Raw genomic sequence first — 19,292 nt, forward strand, 5'->3', positions numbered from 1 at the left:
AACGAGCGGCGACGGTGGCTGATGTTAAAAAAATGGCGGGAACACGCTTTATATTTTACTACAAAGCGTATACTGACTTCTGAAAAATAAAAAGTAACACGCGCTCGAGATACACGCTACATCCCAGAGAGCTCCTGTTTCTGTCCGTATCTCCTGGTTATGTCCGCAAAGTGCACGTTCGTAGAAAGTTCGAAGCCCGGCCAAGTGGATCTCCGTAGTATCTCCGCTGGAGGAATTTCATTATTCTACGGATATCCGTATCTCCATGAAAGTATATCCGATGGACATCCGTACGACAGAATTTTCTGACTGGGAACCTCTGTGAAGTGGAGTAGGGTCCTGTGGCTACAACGGGAAACATCCCATGTCATCCTCGCTTCCCCTTCATTTATTGTTGTTGTTGTTATCGAAATGTCATATCGAAGTTTGATTTATTGTCGATGGAAAAGTACGGACTCATGGAAAAAACTCCCAGAAGCTTTAGGTCAAATTCATTGGGCTCTAGACAATAATGAGTATGCAGCTGCTTTACTAATTGACTTTGACAAAAAAATATTATCCGCAGGTTTACATTGACGTTTCTTAGTGTCATTTAAGAACTATCTCAGCAATAGAACGCAAGTGGTGTGGTGAAAATTAAAGGTACATACAGTTCCACGATACATCTCAAGTCGGTGGCTGGTGCCACAGGGCTCGTATCTATCCCCGCCTCTTTTGACATGTATATGTAAACGACCTCATTTCCAACACAGACTCTGTTACGGTTTATCAGTACGCGGATGACACTCGCTGTCGCTATCTACAACACAAGAAACTGTCATAAGTGTCATTCAGACAGCTTCGTCAGCGATTGTATAATGCTTCGATAATATCCATATTATTATAAACAGGCAGAAAACTAGGATGATTTGTTTCTGTTTGTCCCCACAATCAAAAATACAATACAACATACCGTGACATATGCACGCTTCAGAATGTAGAAACTGTTCTTGTACCCCTGTCGGTTACACTGAATCTGTGAAATATCTACACTCTTAAAAATGAACTTCACCTCATAGCACGCTCCTAACCAACCATCATCCTGAGTGACATCGCTCACACCCCTGATTTGTTGAAAACGGGAGGCGTACGCCTTTTCTGTGACAATTATGAACGGCATAAGTGTCACAGAAAAGGCGTACGCCTCCCGTTTTCAACAAATCACGGCAGATAACGATATCATTCGAAATTATGGTTGGCTAGTAGCGTGCTATGCGGTGAAGTTCATTTCTAAGAGTGTAGGCATAGTGTTTGACATGACTCTATCTTGGAATACACATTTGACGCAAATTTCGAAGAAATTGAGAGCTGTCTCACGCACGCTGTATAATTTGCGGTGCTGCCCACCACGTCAGATCAGGCGATCAATAATGTATGCTTTAAGTTATTCTATCCTACGATATTCATGCAAAACCGTAACAACCGAATTCACAAGCGTGAAGCTAGAAATGTTCTTTATGGCTTCCACTTGGGATGAGTTTTGCGGTGATGACATATTCAACACAGGTTCGCCTCTTTTCAAAGTCTGTATGTTGGAACAATCATAATATGACACTTTTGGAAATCACAATTCAGAACACCTCGTCACAATCAACACGTCCTGCGAAAAAGTGGACACTGTACAGAGTACCAATAATTCTAGATACAGTAACGGTAACGCGACAGTTTTACATCCCAACAGCTTTTAATATTCTCCCTAGCCTCGCCCTAAAGATTTCCTCTGTTACGAAGCTGAAATCATTTTTAAAGGAATATCTGTTGCACAGCCAATGCTGCAGCTTTAAAACCAAGAACACCCCGAGAGTTTTTTTTTTTTAATTTGTTGTTAGATTTGGCTCGCTTGCGTTTCGTGTGATACTTAGAAATACATTCATTGTGCGTTCCGGTCATTATTGTGTGGGCATTGTTAAATGTTATTGTTACGCTTCACTGTTGAAGTTATTGAGTGCTGGCCAAGTCAACAAACCGTTATGGTTTAAGCGGACCTGATTTTCTGTAGGTTATTTCTATGTAAAGGAAGATTGAGAAGTTGGCTAGGACACCAAACAATAGACACTTTGGCAGGCACTGTGCAGATAATGAATACATACACAGGCAAAGAAAAGGAGTCGGTGACTGCTCAATTAGCATACTGCCCGGGTAATTCGTGGTAGGCCACGCAAACTCATGCAGGGCGATGACTGCGAAACAGTGGCTTTAAAGGACCCCCTTCTTTATCTGCTCTTGTCACAGGAAGAGAGCGTTTATTTTGGAAGGAATTAATTCTTGCTTGCGATCTGCAGATCCAGAGGGGTTTGGGTGCCAACTTGGCACCCTCGGGGTGTCTCTTCCTCATCCTGAGCGGCGATCAAACGTGGACCGGGGAAGCGACGTCGTCAGTCGTGTTTTAAAGATAGTAGATGAAAACGTGACCAGTGTATACTTGACATAGTTTGGGAGCCGTAGGAGGTCATTATCTCTTTCATATGGGCCTCAGTAATGTGGACTAGCTTGTACACAATAGCGGACGCTTGCAGGAAGGGCAACACGCGTCCTGTTGTACTTTTGGTATGTCCAGTTTTCCAAATGAACTGATCAGTGTGTCATAACCATAATTGCTTTGACTTGCTGATCACTTGAGTAGGTGACAAGTACAGTGCTTAATATTACTAACGAGTCCACGTGCTGCTTCCTACTATATCCCGCGGCTTCCGAGATGTCGCGATACTGATGGAATATTTTCCTTTTGCCCGTGATCCTGAGCTATGCAGATGGGGACGTACAAGAGTACAGAATCTTAAAGCCAAAGAAAAAAAAAAAAACGTTCCTGGATGCAGGCTTTTCTGCAGAAAGTGAAAGTATGCTAGCTAGAATGCCAGCTTCGAAGGGGTTGCCCGCAACCGGTGCAATAGCCTATGTCTGCCAGCTTGCTGTCGCTTTTCTTGCGGAGGAAGCAGTGAAAAACTCCAGAAGCCTCTGAAGCGCTTGTGCAACGACGGTGAAAATGAATAACGAAAATAAACGAAAAATGACAGCGTGAAAAGCAAGAAACGAAAGGCCACTTTGAAGATAGCGGTGCTCGAAATACGCATATTCGTCGTGAATCGCACTTGAGCGTGTGGTGCCAGATCTGTGTGATGTAACGCTCGACAACATCCGATTTTTATAACTTTAATAGATAGACGTAATCCGTATACAGTTCACTTGGGTACTTTTACTTTACTTCGAGTAATTCTGCTGAATAATACTTTCTACTTTCCTCGATGTACATTTTACTGTACTTTCCATTCAAGTTCAAGTATCCTCCTGTGAGTGTTGCTAGCTCGCTGCGTGAAAGCTGTCACCGCCGTGTTCATCGTGATATTCACAGCACTGCGCCCCGGCCTATTATAGCCAGTTCGCATTGCTTTCCATGCCGATAAATTGGCGTGCTTCAAAGTGGTCTTTCGCGTTATTTACTCATGCATATAGCATTCGTGTGTGGTTTGTCTGAGAGGTTGCGGTTGAACGTATATGTATGTGAATGCTCTGTAGTTGTTGTTATGGAAAGATTTATTACGTACGTAACACACAACTTGTACTCAGTAGAGAGCTAAAAGACGTGGCACGAAAACAGTACGATGTAGTTGAGAGTACTTGATAAACACTTCAAGCACATTTCTCACTACTTTCTACTTTACTCAAAGGATTTAGCACAGGAATTACTTTTTACTGCATTCAAAGTACATTTTTGCAAGTACTTAATACTTTACTTCTTTGTGCTTTCAGAATGACACACATTGCTAGACGCATCTACCACTGCATTACATGGAGTGAGAGTCACTATGGGAAGGCGCTCCCTGATGCAATATTCGACATCGTTAACACGCATACTGACCGCACGTCGTTATCGCAGTCATATAGCCTTCCTCATACTCATACCAAGTACAACAACACTGTAGCTTTTCCCACGGCATACCAGTGGATAAATATTTATGTGTGCTCAAGGAAGCGGATCGCAAGCTGAACGCGAACGGAAAATCTTAAGCAAAGTTGAAGCGATAAAAGTACCCAGGAGGCTCGTGTCGCTCAAGTAGATGGACAACAAACATGCAACGTTCTTGTGCTGAGCACGAGATAGTCGCTGGACGCACTTTCACATGATAGTTCGCGAAGGCGAGCGCCAGATTAAGACAGTCAACGCCCGGGCTGCCATGTTATAGGCGTATGCTTGTCGATGGCAGAAAGCACCCACTACTGAGACGCGTTTGACAGTGCTAGCTAAAATTGTGTAGGATACTAAAACTCCTGAAATATGTAACAACGTGAGTGACGTAAGAACGAAAGAGAGAGAGAGAAGAAAGAGTGTTCGGTTTAAGGGGGAATCACTTCTTCAGAAATCTATGGGCGATTTTCGTTCGCACAAGACACGTGACCGCACTAAACTATCATCAAAAGATTGGTACTGGCGTGTTCTCTTAGCTTTTCTCTAGTCAATGACGTATTTTTTAGAGGACAAGGTTGTGCCGTTGATTTTTAATAAATTAAAGTTTGGTGCGTCTCGAACGTGTGCTGCCATCTCGATAGAGTGTCGCACACTAAAATATTTGTGAATTCGGACTCAATACAAATCAACGGATAGTCCTGGAATTCTACAAAATGTGTCATTGACGAGGGTAAAGCAAAGAGAACACACCAGTGCTTCTGTTTTCACGATATTTTACGCCGTTTCTGAGCGGTGCGCGAACAAACTTTCTCTATTGTCTTGCGCAGAAGTGATTGCCCCTTAAGCGAGTAAAAGAAGCATCGGGAAAGTCATTAAGGATCTAGACAAGCGCTTCCTTTTATTTCTTTCTCGCCTCGATTAATAGCTGATAGAGGTACCGTACACTGCGTATTGTAAACAAAAACGTCCGTTCGTTCTGATTGTGCTCCGGTATTACGTAAGCATTTCTGCGCAGCCAACATCGATAGACAGCATATTCATCGCAGGTATTTTCTTTTTCTGGTGTAGATAAAACTGAGACAATGCTTTTCACAGTCTGAACATCTCTGTTGTATCAATAACTGCATTAATTTCGGTGGTGGAGCTGGTGAGATGAATAACTGAACTTCGCGACTATTCCCAGCAGGCAGACAGTCCCCCACATCAACTGCTTAACACAATGTGAAACGAGTCCTCATCGTAATTTCGGTTCCAACACATGACATAATGTCCAATAGCCCAAACGACCTATCCACTCTTCAAAATGAGGTGGTGGTGGTGGTGCTGATGAAAGGGCTCGCAGTTGTGGGCCTCACGGAGGTGGGCAACGTCACGACTGACGCCCTGGGGGAATGTGCGTCCTGGGCCGACTTCAAAGGGAACTGGGCCGACTTCAAAGGGAACTGTGCCGACATATGTCTGAAAGCGTCTGAGGAAAACCCAGGAAAAGCCCCAGACAGCACCGCCGGCACCGGGACTCGAACCCACACTCTTAAAAATGAACTTCACCGCATAGCACGCTTCTAACCAACCATCATCTCGAATGATATCGTTATCTTCCCTGATTTGTTGAAAACGGGAGGCGTACGCCTTTTCTGTGACAATTATGAACAGCATAAGTGTCACAAAAAAGGCGTACGCCTCCCGTTTTCAACAAATCGGGGCAGATAACGATATCATTCGAGATGGTGGTTGGCTATGAGCGTGCTATGCGGTGAAGTTCATTTTTAAGAGTGCACCGCATAGCACGCTCCTAGCCAACCATCATCTCGAATGATATCGTTATCTGCCCTGATTTGTTGAAAACGGGAGGCGTACGCCTTTTCTGTGACACTTATGCTGTTCATAATTGTCACAGAAAAGGCGTACGCCTCCCGTTTTCAACAAATCAGGGCAGATAACGATATCATTCGAGATGATGGTTGGCAAGGAGCGTGCTGTGCGGTGTGGTTCATTTTTAAGAGTGTGTGTGCGTGTACACTCTTAAAAATGAACTTCACCACATAGCACTCTCCTAGCCAACCATGATCTCGAATGATATCGTTATCTGTCCTGATTTGTTGAAAACGGGAGGCGTACGCCTTTTTTGTGACACTTATGCTGTTCATAATTGTCACAGAAAAGCGTACGCCTCCCGTTTTCAACAAATCAGGGCAGATAACGATATCATTCGAGATGATGGTTGGCCAGGAGCGTGCTATGCGGTGAAGTTCATTTTTAAGAGTGCAGAGACCGAGAATAATCGAAAAACTTCATCTCCTATTATACCTGCACATGCTCACGAAGACGGAACCTTACCGAATCGAAAAATCCGTATCCGCTGCGGACAGTGGCTCGGCGAACTCCTCAAAGTCCTAGCGGCGATACGTAAGGGGAAACTCACGAAGCACACGTGGCCCCAGGGAGCCTCACTGCGAGATCTGCGACACGAAGAACTTGGACCTCACTGAGAGCCCACCGGGCCAGAAATAGCTTTCGCTCCTCTCTCAATCTGTCACGTGGCCACATCCAGCTGTGATTCGTCCTTACCTGCTTCTTTTTTTCTCACGGGGAACACGGAGATAAAACGAAGCAGTACCAGGGCCAAAACGAAGCTTTTCTACTATGTCAGAGACTCAGAGTCCCTACCGTGATTCACCTCCTGTATGCAAGACTGCCAAGACTTGCATCCTTGAAGAAATATTGCATTCAGACGTCATGAATGAACTTCCATTGAAATGTTATGTATATAACACTAGTCTCTGCACTTTCTGTTCACTACACAGCGTATGAAGTCTCGTGCCTGGCGCTACAGATAGACTCGTACAGCTCCGGTCAACCTTAATTATAACACTGGAAAAAATTCGGTCTCATTTCACAGCGCGATAACAGCAACCCCTGGGGTACTGAGGGAAAGTTAAATGAACAAAATCCCTGCATTAAACTAACGGAACAGTTTTTGTTAAATTAAGATTTCCTCATGGCCCCCATGGGTGGCGGTAATCGCGTTCGGGAACAAGACCACATTTTTTCCAGTGTTATCGTTAAGGTTGACCGGAGCTGTACGTCGCCATAGATTAACTTGAACAGCTGTGTCACTCTATGCAATACTAATACTATTTACGTGCGCCTCGACAGTTAATTGCTCTTGCGGTACGAATACAAAATCACTTGTGAGTGATGCCTTGTGTTGGACAAGGGAAGTTTTATGTACGTAACGGAAAGAATAACCCAGATAAGTCGAGATGCTGACAGGTGGTTAATGATTAATCTATATACGGCACATGCCGTATAGGGTAAGGTGGTCTATGTTGAAGACAGTTGAACTATTTTGTTAATAGCAGTCAGAATAATCGCCTAAATTGTACCATAATTCGTTAACTGAATCCCCAAACCATTGAGAAATAATCCACAAATTACGATGGTGCTAAACCAAATATTTATTTCGTACGAGCCAAAAATGGCAGGCTACATATTTTCATCAAGTTACCCCACCCTATGGGTAAGTTGAGGACATCAAAAAATTAATGCGGGGTTTAAATTTTGTCTTTTGTTTGGGCCAGCCGAAACGGACAGCCACCAGTAGTGCACATGGAAACACAGGGTAATGACACAGCATCATAACGGTGAGGTCATATTTTATTAGCCGAGGAGCAGAAATGAGCAAATTGGAAGTCAATGCTCGCGAAAGTTACAGATGGAACAAAAGAGGGCCCCCCTTACCTGGACTACATCTGCAAAACAGCGTCTCACGTCTTTCTAAAAAGCCACGTGCAGAACGTCAACACGTTACTTCAAAGCCCAGACAACGACTATGCTCACCCTGGTGTCACAGACGAGAAAAAAATATTGCTAAGAAAATGCCACGCGAAAAACCCAAACTGTCCTCAACTTGCCCCCGTCTTCAAGTAGCCCCACTTTACCCTATAGATTAACCATTGCGTAATCGCAACGAACGCAACGTCAACAACTTATACAAGTTGACGTTCAATTGCGTCTTGAACTGACGATAGACTGACAGATTGAGGAAGGAATCAAATGCACTCTCGGACTAAGTTTCACATCATGCAGCAGCGTAATTAGGTAAGTGTGAATAGAAAAAAACCATTTAACAGGTGCTGTTACATAATTTTAATGAAAGCAACGGAGAGCATGAGGAGTGATCTGCGTTAAAGAAAGCATAAAGCTCATCTGAGGTGAGTCATCAAGTGAGTCAACCATGGTCAAGACTCAACCAACAGTGCTTTAACACACGTGCTATGCCTGCATAGTTGGAAGCATTGAAGACGTAGCTATGGGTATACTCACCTGAAAAATGAATTATGAATTATGTGAGCACAATCTAGCAACTTTGGCCTTCGTTACCCAGAGCACGTCTCGTGAGATATGCATGGAGAATAATAGGAAGAACAAAACGTTGCCCCAACTTCTGAGCTTGGTTCAACATTCAATGACCAGGTTTCACATTAATGGATCGCTATGGAAAAACTTGAACTACACACTTGAATGTGAAGCGTATGTGCTTAAGGAATGACAACGATGCGATACAAATCCAATCTAAACGGTCACGGACAGTTGCAGTGAGAAGGAGGTTAACATTGGCACAAGGACAGGGGCGTCGGAAAGTCCATCGCCATAAGAGAGGGCGAGCTGAAGTTCCAGGGATCGGAACACTAAAAAACCTTCTCAGCACATGAATCTGGCGTAACAGAACAACAGAACGACCATGGGCGTTCCGAGTGTTTATTTCAGGGAAGAGTAAAGAGGTTCTAAGAAGGTCCAAAGCGTGCGACCAATATATAACAGACAATAGAATAACGACAATGAAAAAACCTCTGACATGCAGAGGATCTGGCGGATAAGGTTCAGAGTAATGATGACGACATGTGAGCAAATTTTGACGACCTGCGATAAAGAGCGCACACTTTGCACAGGTCACCTTGGAACTTCAGGGGGGGGGGGGGGGGGGGCATGGCCCTCCCTTGTCCCCCTATCAGAACGCCCAAGATAACGACACATGCTATACGGAGTGCAAAATGAATTGGAATTGGACAAGAGGGTGCAAAATGACTCCAAATACATTAAAGAGCTTTCACTTATGACATTCGGTTGAGGGAGGTAGTCTTTTTTCTATGCGAGTAACAGATATAGCCATGTGTGTAAGTGAGAGTGACGGTACCAGTGAATATGTTTATGCAAAATAAGGGGTTTTGCTAGCTCATTTACAAAACTTTATACTTACAGTAAGCCAAGTTCACGCAAGTTAACATGCAAATCCTGTAATAGCCTGTCAGTAAAAATACCAGGCACCCAGCCTGACCTCCGTGGATGAAGGGGGGTGGGGGGTGGAGCGAATACCCCACAGCCTGAGATCGAGGCGGGGGGGGGGGCAGTCTACTCCTCTGCCCCTACCTTGTGACGCCGGTGTACAAAAATTGGCGTGGCTTTGTTGGTTGCACCAGGGCAGAGGATCCGCTGCAACGTCGCCCTCTGCGTCGAAACTCTCCGTATTTGATTATGATGATTGAAGTTTTAGTGGCGTATCGACAACAAAGGTCCTCTCCGTATTTGGTTGACTTCAGTATTTGGTTGAACGGTAATATCCCTACTCTATTGAAAGAAAGTTTTTGGTAGTTCCCTGACTGACTGACTGACCGGCTCGTCTTTTTTTTTTCTTCTTTTCAATATTTAGAAATAAGACTGTTCTGGACAAGATCAAACGCACATAAAAAACGCCTGCAGGCTCAATCCGGCAGTCATCGACGCAAGTGTAGAGGCATTACCCGCTAGGGCATACCCAGTGTGTTACAAAAGCTTGCTCTATCAAACAACTTTTTTTTTTTTTTTTCATTATTTACGCAATAATAAGTTCGTTGATAGGAGACTGGTCGCCCGCGCGCCCGGTTCAATAATCTAGACGTGGCGTCCTTCTTCGTAAGCCTCCTGTCCCCCTCAACGAGGAGGAGGCAGAAATAGCCACGAATAGACGAGCCACATGTTCTCGTTCGCAAAGGCGTATACGCTCTTCGTAAAGCTTTCCCTCTGGCTTCTTCCTTCTAAGGTACGGGGATGCTATTTCATGATCTCCTACTTTTTCGAGTCGTCGGTCCTTGATAGCGTATGTCACCATGTTCAAGGGACGGTTGCACGAAAACTTCTCTCATCAGGGTGTGGAACCGAAACGTTTTTCGTTCCGGTTCTATCGTAAACGGTCCGGCACCGGTTCTGCTCCGGAGCAAAAAAAAAAACGGTTCATACCGGTTTTAACCGGTTCCGCTTCTGATGGGCATATTCATTCCGAGAAAGAAAAAATCAATGTTGCAAAATGTAAACCCGTTTATTCCGCATACATGGTACAGTCTAAACTCGTTATTACGACACTCGTTAATACGACATCCTTACTTTGTGACCGGTTTTCTAGGGAACCGTTTTTTCCCCATAGAAACACCATGTAACTCACCCTCGTTATTATGACAACTCGTTAATCCGACTGTGATCGAAATTTTGAGGACGGACCAAGGAGAACACGTGTATTCTGAGCTCGTTATTATGACCGCCGACTGTTGACCTCGTCGACGATGAACAGAGTTTCGAGAACCAATGGCGGAAAACCCCGGTGTTCTGTCCCAATTTTGACCACCGACTGTTGACCCTGCGGCTTTTGTGATCCACCAAGAATATCAGTGGCCCCGTGTGACGCATGTGTGGACAATGTCGTACAGAGCACACCCCCGTCTTCAGAATTCATTAGTGAGTCATAGTCTTGCACCGAAAGTAGCGCTTAAAAGGCCAGGACGTTTCCTCCCTTGATCATTGCGTTTATCGTGCATATACGGGCAACGCGATGAGCATGGCTGGAAACAAGGACATTCAAAATGTGCATGCTATCTGTAACGCTATAGAGACAGTGGAGAGCTTGCGAATTGAAAGTGCTACGAAACAGACAGTTCTGACGGATTTCTTTCGCAAGTAAATTGTAAATCAGCAACTGAATCCTCTTCATTTTCGTACAGCATGTAGCAGTAGATCTACACAGGTGTATGTGTGTGAAGGGGGCGTTTTTTTCCGTGTGTTTCTCGTTAATATGACAATTTCGCTTTATGACCAAAATCGGCGGGAACGGACTTGGTCATATTAACGAGTTTAGACTGTATATAATATCAATAGGCAGCTGTGAAATTGGTAGCTCCTGGTTCCTGTAGGTGACTGTCTGTTCAAATACGCTTTCTCCTTTCTTGAAGCACATGATACAGACGGACTTGTTTGTCATGATGGCATACGTAAAGTACTTTCTTGCTGGATTGGTGCGATCGCGTCCCATCCGAACATCTGTTGCTGCTTCCTAACCAGCAAGCACCGCCACACGAGTACCACGCAAATCGAAGAACACCTTAACTCACAAACGCGCTCGACGGCTCCGTTTTCTTTTCTTCGTGTCTTGTCCACAATAGAGTCACTAAATAGGGGTACAGAGTATCGCATTCCTTTTCCGCGCCGGAGCCGCCGTCCGGTGTCCTCCATTGGGTCGATCGTGTCACGTGGTTTCTCCTTCCAAGAACGCGCCGTCCATGTTGAGTCCCCTCCATCCAAAACAGGTTTCCTCGTGCGCGAGCGGGCTCGACTGCGCGCAGTTCTTCGGCGGAGAAGCGGGAGGTTGCAACCTATTGCTAGGCGACACAGCCGCGCTAGACCCAAGATGGCGCTCTCGCTCGCCGGCGTGGCTCAATGTCGCTACTCTGCTTCCTATTTAGTGACTCTAGTCCACAAAAGGGGCGCCACTTCGCACGCGCTTGCCCTCGCGAAAACGTAAATGTATTCAACTTCGCTGCTCTCAAACAAGGGATGCGTTGCCCGACATTACCAATAGAGAAGCAGTCACGCAGCCTTTAGTTGAGGAGAGTTTGGGCGGATGAAATTAAAACGAACACTACGGCACATTGGTAGGGAGTCACAACTGGTCACATGTACCTCTAAGTCAATGTGCGCGAACGATAAAACGTTACAAAGGGAGTCTAAGGGTCATCTAAGGGTCATATAGTATACCGACATACATTTATACCGTAACCCTCGTAAAGTATCCATTACGTGACTTCAGAACACACGACGCCAGTTTCATTCGCGTATTCGTAGTCCAAACCGACGAAGTGTTTTCTTGGATCGAAAATCGTTAAATAAATTTTTCGGTTTCCCTCCTGAGCGAAAAAAACGTATACGGTTTCGATTCCGTTCCGGTTCGCACCAAAATAGCGTTTTCTTCTTTTTTATTTCTTGGTTTTCGGTTCGCTCCGACACCCTGTCTGTCATACACTCTTAGAAATGAACTTCACCGCATAGCATGCTCCTAGCCAACCATTATCTCGAATGATATCGTTATCTGACCTGATTTGTTGAAAACGGGAGCCGTGCGCCTTTTTTTTTGTGACACTTATGCTGTTCATAATTGTCACAAAAAAGGCGTACGCCTCCCGTTTTCAACAAATCGGGGCAGATAACGATATCATTCGAGGTGATGGTTGGCTAGGAGCGTGCTATGCGGTGAAGTTCATTTTTAAGAGTGTAGACTGCCCAAGAAGCACGCATCAATTTTTGAACTTTTTTTTGTGTGTTTATATGGTGGGCATGCATACAAAAATGCTCAAAACGCGGGCGTTGTCTCGAAATTCGAATTGGTTACATATTTACGCCTCTTTCGTTTCACTATTCCTTTAGCGTTATCCATTCAACACAACAACATTCGTTGGTGTGCGACATTCAATAACACCCTTAGGCCTGAGCATTTGGTTTCATCCAATATTCGTACAGCGAAAGAAGTAGCCCATATTTGCGAATGTGGCCTCGTACTGCTGGTCATTCCATGGGCGTTCCCAGGATTTTTTCCAAGGGGGCAAAGTACCCACTGCCCCCCCCCCCACCCCACACACACACAACACACCTCTTTCTCTGGAGACGGACGCTGTGGAACAGTGCGGTTGTTCAGAGGTTCATGTTATTATGGCATCTGAGAAAGATCATGTCGACCTATGACTTGCACAATTTTCTCATGTGCTCTTGAAGCGTCAGGGGTGGGGAGACGGCTCCCCTTGCCCTCCTCGCTCTACGTCCATGGGCCACTCCCAATCATGCGATAACGACGCTGGTCCTCAGACTCATCGATGCACCTCGGAGGAATAAACTACCATGTCGAGTAACAGGCACCGTATAACTTATACGGTGAAGTGAAATGTGCTCATATAAGCGTTCTATGTTGGCGGGTAAATGACGGCAGCCGGACCACATGACCTCAAAATGCAGGGTTGCCAAATGGTAAACAAATTTTACTCAAAAGACACGTGCGCTTCCTACAAGAACCCTCAGTTTTCTTCAGCTGTATTCCTTCATAGTTTTCTTTTTCCAATCATCCAATATGCGTTATTTATATTATTTTTCTATTTTTGTTTTCTTTGTGCTAACCGTGAAAGAAAATTCAGTTACGTGTGCATTTAGTGTGCGCGATAGTCGCCTACATTGTACGTAAAATTCCATCAACTAAATCAATCATTGAAACAAAAATTAAATCAATTTAAATGGGACGTACAAATGAACGTTACGGACCGTAAAGCAGGCTGTGTCACTTGGCGTACCATCGCGATTGACTTCATTGGTATTATGAATGGTACCGAACGGAAAAGATTGCCATCGTCGACAAATGAAAATGATAAGGGGAGTGCACTGTAATCGGAACGCAATATTTGTGCTGCTGAGGCGAACGTGAACAATACACACGGATAACAGGAATAACGAGAAATCCTAAACGCTCCTCTTTGAATAAAGCATGTTGCAATATTGATTGCAACAATTGGGAGTAGATTTCCACGTACGTATATTATCTTGCAATGTTATTCATGCAGTGTACATAAGGTGCTGCACAATGAAAGATGTGCTAGCTTGCGTTGCCCTCACCGAAGTGTTCCAAATTATGTTAATTCACACAATAAAATATCGCCGTCGCGAAACCCATCGTCGAAATTTTAGACGTATGCGAATGATTATTCTAAAACCGAAGCGATAGATATATAGCCAAGTCCAAATACGAAACGAATAGTTGTATAACCGGATCGCGGACACACATGCAGCACATATAAGCATGTGTGCAGCATCTACTCGTATGCGCGATGCATTCACATGGATCAGAATATGAAGTAGCGCCAGCCTTACGTGTACAGCTTCTGAACTGTTCGAATATACAGGGTGTGCGCAGAAAAACATGACCCGCATTTTTACATGTAACTCGTTGTCTACTTAGCCGAGGAACTTCCGGTGGCGCACGACGGCGTATTTATGCGTGCGAAAGCTACAAAAAAATCCTGGAAGTCATACTCAGTGTAAAAAAATAAACAGAGAGCGAAAACACGGGCTTCCATGCATTAGAATAGGGCGGTCATGACTGTGCATGGTAGTGCATTTCGGTCTCATGAGAGTTATGTGCAGGCACCGCTAGGGGTACTGCCGATGAGCATCCATGTGGGACATCGTTTCGATTTATGCACCGGTAGCTCCCCTAGCGGTACTTGCACACAACTCTCCTACGTGCACCATGTTGCCCTTTTATATACACCCTGTTGTCCACCATGTTGCCCTATTCTGATGCAGGAAGCCGACGTTTTCGTTGTTCTGTTTATTTTCTAAGCTGGGTATGGCTTCCACAATTTTTCTACAGATTTCGCACGCATAAATGCGCCATCGTGCGCCACCGGAAGTTCGTTAGTTAGGTAGGCAACAAGCTATGTGCCTAAATGCGGGTCACGTTTTTCTGCACACACCCTGTATATGGTTTGGAAGAACGAGAAAAATCTATTATAGAATTTAATATTCGATTCGAAAATGAAGTTGAATATAAAATTATGCTCTTTGGTTTTCGACAAATTCGAATATTTGCACATGCCTATCAAATATGCACCTCGTGAGTCAGCACGGCCTACTCGGCAGTCGCTGTGGCACCGTCGCAGTCTGCCAACAAGGATCTCCTCGTCTCTCTTCCCTAGTGAATTTCGTTATTCTCCTTCGGCGCCACCACGAATCAACAGTTCGCGAGCTATACACAATTTACGGACACATCCTAGGTTAGTTTTCTTCCATCATCATCATCATCATCATCACCATCATCATCTCATCGTCATCATTAGTTACGCATGCAAGCACGACAATGCTACAGAAAGTGCGTATGTGAGCTGAATACCCCCGTCCAAATAGAAATACAAATGTTCGTAAATCTCGAATCGAACGTAAAAGGTTTAGGTCGTCCATAGCCGAAATTTTAAATATTCACATATCCAGAAAATAACAGCAAAGGCACAGTCAACGTGTTATTGAGTGCTAATAAATCTTAAAGTTTTAATAAATAAACTTCCTCGCTCTCAGTTTCAGCCCTATATCCACGGAGCCTTCGCTTCGCAAATATCGTATTGCCAGCCCCATCGCACTTTCAGCGCCCGTGCACTTCGCGTCAACAAAGTATAGAGAGCGACAAAAAGTAAAAGCGGAGATTCAAAATATTTGGTTTCCGTATTGGTTGCAGCTGCACGCCTTCATCGTAAAAATGCTTCGCACGCCGGTATTTTAGGAGGCAGGCTCGTGCTATATTCAAGTGAAAATATTTTAGCGCATCGCTGCACCTGAAATAGATATTGGAATCTAGTCCCTAATTTCGAGACAGTGCGCGCTGAAAATGTACGGAACCGTAACTTTCTTCTTTTTTTTTTTGCGAAATTTAACGCTGACTTTTCTGTGATGATAAGATGGGGCTGAAGCCGGCCCACAGGCTGGGCGCTGGTCCAGTGCAAACTGCGCTCTTAAAAAAGAGTTTCACCACATAGCACGCTCCTGCAGCCAACTATCATCCCGAATGCCTCTGATGTGTTGATCTGTTCTCGCCCCGGATGTGTTGAAAACGTGAGGCGGAGCCTATTTTGTGTGGTAACATGACATTATCGGGTAGACATAAAGAAGCCCCGCCACAACTTCCGGTGCCACGAAGACTTCCGGTCGCTAAGGGCGTTCGGAATCAGCCGACATGCAAAATTTTATCTTTCGCTTTCCTGATTTGTTGAAAACGGAAGGGGTACGCCTTTTTGTGGCAATTTGAATTGCCACAAAAAGGCGTATACGACCATCTCTCTCCTCAAATCACAAGCGGTAACTGGATCAATGGGCACAGTGGTTGGCGCAGGGCGTGTTTGCTGTGAACCCCGGATGTCGTTTTGGCACCAAACCGGAACTGGTGAAAACGGCATACCATTATCAAAGAAGAAGGAAAACATCGACACACATTGTGCAATCAAGAGCTCACATGATCTTTCTAAATGCAGGAGATGTACGAGTTCAGCAGATACCATTATCGGCAAGGTATCTCACTAGTGCAACGCTTTAACGATGTCGCAATTGTGTTCGCGAAATTCCAATCAGTCCTCGATAAACACCTGCTTGTACGTACATACAATGCTTGTCCGGAACAGCAACCTTCCAATTCGATGGCTGCGGATCAAGTTTATATTTTATCGGTTAACACTCAGCGAGTACCATCTGAAAGGGCAAAGTCGCCAATATGGCGTACTCATAATTTATCACTCAATAAATGGAACGTATGAAGTCTACGACCTATGAGGACACCGTATCGCAGCGGTAGTTGCAGGCATCCTGTATATGACGTATACTCGCCTATCTGTAGCGCTGTGCTTATGGAAACAATGCATGAATGGCACACAACCTTATCCGTGCGGCTTAATGGCTTTTTTCTGTTATCGGAAACTCTCACATTCCTTCTGACAGATTATGGAGCGGATAACAATATCATTGCAGTCAGGAGACTTTCAGTATCAATGCAGGATAGCAAGCAACGGTAGTGCGGCGCCGAGCACAAGGTCGAGTTGACCATCAGCCAAATCTTCTGTTGGATGTTGCTCCTCTCCCGGTCGCCTCTGACCTCATGGGTACGGCATGAAAGAATAGGACATTGTGTGCATATTACTCCAGTATTGCTTAGCAAACGATAATGGTCCGTTTCGGTAGATATATGTCATTATAAGTAGCAGCGAAAATTAATTCGAGCAGATATACGGCAGGTACGCTGTCTTGTTGTTTTTGAACCGTATTGTTTCTGTCGTCCTGCTTATCCCCAGTACGTCATACTATAGAAATTTGATAACGTTGAGCAATATTCTCCACCCACCCCACCCATCCGTACACACAAGAATAGGACACGGCCAAAAAGGACGCAAAAGGTTCGGAAAGTCTGCAGATATGGGTGCTACGTCCCCATCACAGTCGAAAATTTTCTTACTCTACCTGATATGAAAATCCTACGCAAATCATCCACGATATTCGAAAACGAGTTCCAGCATAGAACTATGGTCATAGAGTACATAAAGAAGCGTCATCCCGTTAACTAGCAGCACTCTGATGCAATTACATAGCCGTAATCATTACGCAGCAGTGAAGCATGGAGCAAACCAAGTCCTGATTAGTCCTGCGGTGTCCACCCGCATCCAGCTTTCACATTAGCTACGGTTACATGAATGCAACAGAAGCGTATCGTATCGAGTTATGCCATGGTCACGCCATTGTAATATTCATTACGTCACAACGCATCACACTTCGTGATGGTCCTCTTCGGGCTTTTACCAGCGGCACCTTACCGAGCCACACGCTCTAGCACCGGTCGCGATAAGCCGCTGTCGACCGCACCACACGCAGCTTCTAGGCTAACGGTCCAGGAACCAAACCCGCGTAGCCCTTCCCACACTACCTTCCCACCTCGCCTTCCCCATTCATCCTCACCTTGGCAAAGCCAGCAGCCAACCACCCACTGGCAGACAAGGGGCACCGGGATCACGGTTCCACCGGGAACCCGCAGGGAGGTCACAATGAGCTCCGTTCCCATCCTCCACCTGCTTCGCGATGGGCCATGGTCCTCCACGGCACTTCCTTGGCGACAACCCTTCGAGCTCACCGTTCGCATACCGGTTGGACCAGCTCCCGTGGCATAGTGGTTATAAGATGGTCGCATTCCACGCCGAGACTGGGAGGTGACACGGGTTCGAATCCTATCACCGGCTGTGCTGTCTGAGGTTTTCTCTGGGTTTTCCGAAGACTTTCCAGACGAAAGTCTGCACAATTCCCCCTGAAGTCGGCCCAGGACGCATACTAACCCCTTGTTCCCCTCTCCTTCCTGCTGTCATCTCTCAATCTGTCCACGTCTGTATGCCGCTCATAGCCACAGTTGCTTCGCGGCGCTGACACGGAATTTATAAAAGCATACCGGCTGTGGTACTGTCGCCATCTCTCCCTGGGGCCCACACTGCTTCAGCTTCTCGCTGGAACCCGCCCCGCTTACATCGCGCCTGTCCATGCCATCATGTAACTGCTCTACCCTCTGCCATGATTACAAGCCGTGTGCCCAATCGTCTCGTGCATGTGTCGTCCCCATTCTACACCTCGCGGCATCGACGCGAACCTCTACTGCAAGCACCGCTCCGCGTCTGAGGGGAGGGAGTGATGTGACGGCCCGTGGACGACGACGATGTGGCCTTGCTGCCACGCGCTACTGCGTTGGTTGGTCGGTTCTATCGGTAACATCCTGGAGTGCAGCCACGGGTTGAGAAGCACCCCAGCACATCCGGCCCTCAGGGACATTCCATCATCGCCGATGAGGACTCATGTAGAGGAATAGCATTTCCTCTACACCCTCCGGTTTGCTGGGTTTTCTACCCTTCTACACAAGTATGAATATGTCACAACCTCTTTTAGTGAAGAAGGTGTCGCCGCCCAGTACGGGTGCACCCGTAGTACTTGGACAGGGTTGCAAGATCTTGCTACTTTACGACAAATTGGCTACTTTTTGACTGTCGTGGCGCCGAAATTTGGGCAAATGCGACTTGGCTATTTCCTGGCTATTTTGAATACTTCTTCGCGCTACATCTGAGACTCTCTTATCTGACACACTCTGATTATCTCTGGAGCATATACATTTCTCCCACAATAGCAGTTAAACTGCGGTCATACTTCACGTGGTTTTATTCACGTGGTTGTATCCGCCTGTTATCCCTGCCGATTTCAACGCATTATATTTTGTATGGGCAAACGAGGATGTCGTGCGGATACGCGGATATAACCACCACCTGGTCTTTTTTTTTTTATCTTCCGTCTTGAGCTCATTTTTCTTCTTACGTGCTTTTCATCGCGGAACGGGCTCATTTTACCGCTCTCGTGGTGGTGGTGGTGCTAATGAAAGAGCTCGACGTTGTCAGCCTCAGAAAGGGGGGCAACGTCACGACTAACGCTCTGGGGGAATGTGCGT

The 19,292-nt window shown here is 45.6% G+C and overlaps 1 protein-coding gene across 4 annotated transcripts in view; it reads right to left on the minus strand.

Moving 5' to 3' along the window:
• The window catches only part of LOC135374712 (FYVE and coiled-coil domain-containing protein 1-like), a 48,457-nt gene that overhangs the window by 16,684 nt on the left and 12,481 nt on the right, over nt 1-19,292 (minus strand). Inside the window, exon 1 of one of the 4 annotated variants that reach the window (XM_064607632.1) lies at nt 6,281-6,379. The exons of the other annotated variants lie outside the window; for them this stretch is intronic. The gene's annotated coding sequence lies outside the window, so the exon portion shown is untranslated. Of the gene's footprint in view, nt 1-6,280; nt 6,380-19,292 lie in introns of those variants that run through there. 4 annotated transcript variants of the gene reach the window in all.

The sequence above is a fragment of the Ornithodoros turicata genome, unplaced genomic scaffold, assembly GCF_037126465.1.
Source record: "Ornithodoros turicata isolate Travis unplaced genomic scaffold, ASM3712646v1 ctg00000746.1, whole genome shotgun sequence".
NCBI classification, from domain to species: Eukaryota; Metazoa; Arthropoda; class Arachnida; order Ixodida; family Argasidae; genus Ornithodoros; species Ornithodoros turicata.